Source organism: Hypanus sabinus, unplaced genomic scaffold (genome assembly GCF_030144855.1).
Source record: "Hypanus sabinus isolate sHypSab1 unplaced genomic scaffold, sHypSab1.hap1 scaffold_1625, whole genome shotgun sequence".
Lineage (NCBI taxonomy): Eukaryota > Metazoa > Chordata > Chondrichthyes > Myliobatiformes > Dasyatidae > Hypanus > Hypanus sabinus.
This window is the reverse complement of record NW_026779706.1, coordinates 72,561-78,218: the sequence shown is the minus strand read 5'-3', so window position 1 is coordinate 78,218 and position 5,658 is coordinate 72,561. Positions and strand designations below refer to the sequence as shown.

General features: G+C 51.6%; 1 long non-coding RNA gene across 1 annotated transcript; it reads left to right on the top strand.

The window, feature by feature from the left end:
• The first annotated feature begins 6 nt into the window (after window positions 1-6).
• Window positions 7-4,349, top strand: LOC132387198 (uncharacterized). Its single transcript, XR_009509799.1, has 3 exons — window positions 7-168; window positions 324-491; window positions 656-4,349. It is a non-coding gene; the product is annotated as an uncharacterized LOC132387198 (long non-coding RNA).
• The last annotated feature ends 1,309 nt before the right edge of the window (window positions 4,350-5,658 follow it).

Here is a 5,658-nt window from a genome sequence, read left to right as displayed (position 1 = left end):
GAGCAATGTCGGTCTCACAGATTCTGGTGTCGAGGATCTCGTCTCCGCTCTCAGTACAAACCCATCACTGACGGAGCTGAACCTGAGTGATAATAAACTGGGAGATTCAGGAGTGAAACTGGTGTCTGCGGCTCTGAGGAACCCGGAGTGTAAAATACAGAAACTGGGGTAAGTACCAGACTGTGGGAGATTGTGTTTACAGTCACTGGGTGTCTGACACTGAACATTAATGTGATCAGTAATTGTGTTACTGATAAACACTGGGGATTTGTACCGTCTCCTGTCTCTCTGTGTCCTTCACCCTCAGTCTCTCTCATCTCCAGGCTGGGGGATGTCGGTCTCACAGATTCTGGTGCCGAGGATCTCGTCTCCGCTCTCAGTACAAAACCATCACTGACGGATCTGGACCTGGGATCAAACTCTCTGACAGACCGATCTGTCCCCGCTCTCCGCCGCCTCATACTGACCCGCCCGAGTCTGGAGCTGATCCTGTGAGTGTTTGTGTTAATGTTCAATGTGATAAAATATCAGCGGATCCGCGGGTTTTCTGGTGATATTTGTCTGTGAGTGTTGTTGAAACATTAACCCCGGTCCCCTGTTACTGACACTGTTGTGTGATCTGTTTATTTCATCTTTATTCTCCCATCTGTTTCAGGCTGTGGGGGAATCGGTTCAGTGAGATCGGGAAGAAGGAACTGAGATCTCTACAGGAACCCAGACCCGGACTGATGGTGGATCTGTGAACATCTGAATGTGGTGAATCGGTTCAGTGAGACCGGGATGAAGGAACTGAGATCTCTACAGGAACCCAGACCCGGACTGATGGTGGATCTGTGAACATCTGAATGTGGTGAATCGGTTCAGTGAGACCGGGATGAAGGAACTGAGACCTCTGCGGGGAGTCAGACCCGGACTGAGAGTGGATCTGTGAACATCTGAATGTGGGGAATCGGTTCAGTGAGATCGGGAAGAAGGAACTGAGATCTCTACAGGAACCCAGACCCGGACTGACAGTGTGGATCTGAACATCTGAATGTGGTGAATCGGTTCAGTGAGACCGGGATGAAGGAACTGAGATCTCTACAGGAACCCAGACCCGGACTGATGGTGGATCTGTGAACATCTGAATGTGGGGAATCGGTTCAGTGAGACCGGGAAGAAGGAACTGAGATCTCTACAGGAACCCAGACCCGGACTGAGAGTGGATCTGTGAACATCTGAATGTGGTGAATCGGTTCAGTGAGATCGGGAAGAAGGAACTGAGATCTCTACAGGAACCCAGACCCGGACTGATGGTGGATCTGTGAACATCTGAATGTGGTGAATCGGTTCAGTGAGACCGGGATGAAGGAACTGAGATCTCTACAGGAACCCAGACCCGGACTGATGGTGGATCTGTGAACATCTGAATGTGGTGAATCGGTTCAGTGAGACCGGGATGAAGGAACTGAGATCTCTACAGGAACCCAGACCCGGACTGATGGTGGATCTGTGAACATCTGAATGTGGTGAATCGGTTCAGTGAGACCGGGATGAAGGAACTGAGACCTCTGCGGGGAGTCAGACCCGGACTGAGAGTGGATCTGTGAACATCTGAATGTGGGGAATCGGTTCAGTGAGATCGGGAAGAAGGAACTGAGATCTCTACAGGAACCCAGACCCGGACTGACAGTGTGGATCTGAACATCTGAATGTGGTGAATCGGTTCAGTGAGACCGGGATGAAGGAACTGAGATCTCTACAGGAACCCAGACCCGGACTGATGGTGGATCTGTGAACATCTGAATGTGGGGAATCGGTTCAGTGAGACCGGGATGAAGGAACTGAGATCTCTACAGGAACCCAGACCCGGACTGATGGTGGATCTGTGAACATCTGAATGTGGTGAATCGGTTCAGTGAGACCGGGAGGAAGGAACTGAGATCTCTACAGGAACCCAGACCCGGACTGAGAGTGGATCTGTGAACATCTGAATGTGGGGAATCGGTTCAGTGAGACCGGGATGAAGGAACTGTGATCTCTACAGGAACCCAGACCCGGACTGATGGTGGATCTGTGAACATCTGAATGTGGTGAATCGGTTCAGTGAGACCGGGATGAAGGAACTGAGATCTCTGCAGGAACCCAGACCCGGACTGATGGTGGATCTGTGAACATCTGAATGTGGGGAATCGGTTCAGTGAGACCGGGATGAAGGAACTGAGATCTCTACAGGAACCCAGACCCGGACTGATGGTGGATCTGTGAACATCTGAATGTGGTGAATCGGTTCAGTGAGACCGGGAGGAAGGAACTGAGATCTCTACAGGAACCCAGACCCGGACTGAGAGTGGATCTGTGAACATCTGAATGTGGGGAATCGGTTCAGTGAGACCGGGATGAAGGAACTGAGATCTCTACAGGAACCCAGACCCGGACTGATGGTGGATCTGTGAACATCTGAATGTGGTGAATCGGTTCAGTGAGACCGGGATGAAGGAACTGAGATCTCTACAGGAACCCAGACCCGGACTGATGGTGACCATGTGAACATCTGAATGTGGTGAATCGGTTCAGTGAGATCGGGGAGAAGGAACTGAGATCTCTACAGGAACCCAGACCGGACTGATGGTGACCATGTGAACATCTGAATGTGGGGAATCGGTTCAGTGAGACCGGGATGAAGGAACTGAGATCTCTACAGGAACCCAGACCCGGACTGAGAGTGGATCTGTGAACATCTGAATGTGGGGAATCGGTTCAGTGAGACCGGGATGAAGGAACTGAGATCTCTACAGGAACCCAGACCCGGACTGATGGTGGATCTGTGAACATCTGAATGTGGGGAATCGGTTCAGTGAGACCGGGATGAAGGAACTGGGATCTCTGCAGGAACCCAGACCCGGACTGATGGTGGATCTGTGGACATCTGAATGTGGGGAATCGGTTCAGTGAGACCGGGATGAAGGAACTGAGATCTCTACAGGAACCCAGACCCGGACTGATGGTGGATCTGTGAACATCTGAATGTGGGGAATCGGTTCAGTGAGACCGGGATGAAGGAACTGAGATCTCTACAGGAACCCAGACCCGGACTGATGGTGGATCTGTGAACATCTGAATGTGGTGAATCGGTTCAGTGAGACCGGGAGGAAGGAACTGAGATCTCTACAGGAACCCAGACCCGGACTGATGGTGGATCTGTGAACATCTGAATGTGGTGAATCGGTTCAGTGAGACCGGGAGGAAGGAACTGAGATCTCTACAGGAACCCAGACCCGGACTGATGGTGGATCTGTGAACATCTGAATGTGGGGAATCGGTTCAGTGAGACCGGGATGAAGGAACTGAGATCTCTACAGGAACCCAGACCCGGACTGATGGTGGATCTGTGAACATCTGAATGTGGGGAATCGGTTCAGTGAGACCGGGATGAAGGAACTGAGATCTCTACAGGAACCCAGACCCGGACTGAGAGTGGATCTGTGAACATCTGAATGTGGTGAATCGGTTCAGTGAGACCGGGGAGAAGGAACTGAGATCTCTACAGGAACCCAGACCCGGACTGATGGTGGATCTGTGAACATCTGAAAGTGGTGAATCGGTTCAGTGAGACCGGGATGAAGGAACTGAGATCTCTACAGGAACCCAGACCCGGACTGATGGTGACCATGTGAACATCTGAATGTGGGGAATCGGTTCAGTGAGACCGGGATGAAGGAACTGAGATCTCTACAGGAACCCAGACCCGGACTGAGAGTGGATCTGTGAACATCTGAATGTGGTGAATCGGTTCAGTGAGACTGGGATGAAGGAACTGAGATCTCTGCAGGAACCCAGACCCGGACTGATGGTGGATCTGTGAACATCTGAATGTGGGGAATCGGTTCAGTGAGACTGGGATGAAGGAACTGAGATCTCTGCAGGAACCCAGACCCGGACTGATGGTGGATCTGTGAACATCTGAATGTGGGGAATCGGTTCAGTGAGACTGGGATGAAGGAACTGAGATCTCTGCAGGAACCCAGACCCGGACTGATGGTGGATCTGTGAACATCTGAATGTGGGGAATCGGTTCAGAGAGACCGGGATGAAGGAACTGAGATCTCTACAGGAACCCAGACCCGGACTGATGGTGGATCTGTGAACGTCTGAATGTGGTGAATCGGTTCAGTGAGACCGGGATGAAGGAACTGAGATCTCTACAGGAACCCAGACCCGGACTGAGAGTGGATCTGTGAACATCTGAATGTGGTGAATCGGTTCAGTGAGACCGGGATGAAGGAACTGAGATCTCTACAGGAACCCAGACCCGGACTGATGGTGGATCTGTGGACATCTGAATGTGGGGAATCGGTTCAGTGAGACCGGGGGGAAGGAACTTGGATCTCTACAGGAACCCAGACCCGGACTGACAGTGTGGATCTGAACATCTGAATGTGGGGAATCGGTTCAGTGAGACCGGGATGAAGGAACTGAGATCTCTACAGGAACCCAGACCCGGACTGATGGTGGATCTGTGAACATCTGAATGTGGAGAATCGGTTCAGTGAGACCGGGATGAAGGAACTGAGATCTCTACAGGAACCCAGACCCGGACTGAGAGTGGATCTGTGAACATCTGAATGTGGTGAATCGGTTCAGTGAGACCGGGATGAAGGAACTGAGATCTCTACAGGAACCCAGACCCGGACTGAGAGTGGATCTGTGAACATCTGAATGTGGGGAATCGGTTCAGTGAGACCGGGATGAAGGAACTGAGATCTCTACAGGAACCCAGACCCGGACTGAGAGTGGATCTGTGAACATCTGAATGTGGTGAATCGGTTCAGTGAGACCGGGATGAAGGAACTGAGATCTCTACAGGAACCCAGACCCGGACTGAGAGTGGATCCTGTGAAGATCTGAATGTGGTGAATCGGTTCAGTGAGACCGGGATGAAGGAACTGAGATCTCTACAGGAACCCAGACCCGGACTGAGAGTGGATCCTGTGAAGATCTGAATGTGGTGAATCGGTTCAGTGAGACCGGGATGAAGGAACTGGAGCCTCTACAGGAACCCAGACCCGGACTGAGAGTGGATCTCTGAACATCTGAATGTGGGGAATCGGTTCAGTGAGACCGGGAGGAAGGAACTGAGATCTCTACAGGAACCCAGACCCGGACTGAGAGTGGATCTGTGAACATCTGAATGTGGTGAATCGGTTCAGTGAGACCGGGATGAAGGAACTGAGATCTCTACAGGAACCCAGACCCGGACTGAGAGTGGATCTGTGAACATCTGAATGTGGTGAATCGGTTCAGTGAGACCGGGATGAAGGAACTGAGATCTCTACAGGAACCCAGACCCGGACTGAGAGTGGATCTGTGAACATCTGAATGTGGTGAATCGGTTCAGTGAGACCGGGATGAAGGAACTGAGATCTCTGGAGGAACCCAGACCCGGACTGAGAGTGGATCTGAACATCTGAATGTGGTGAATCGGTTCAGTGAGACCGGGATGAAGGAACTGAGATCTCTACAGGAACCCAGACCCGGACTGATGGTGGATCTGTGAACATCTGAATGTGGTGAATCGGTTCAGTGAGACCGGGATGAAGGAACTGAGATCTCTACAGGAACCCAGACCCGGACTGATGGTGGATCTGTGAACATCTGAATGTGGAGAATCGGTTCAGT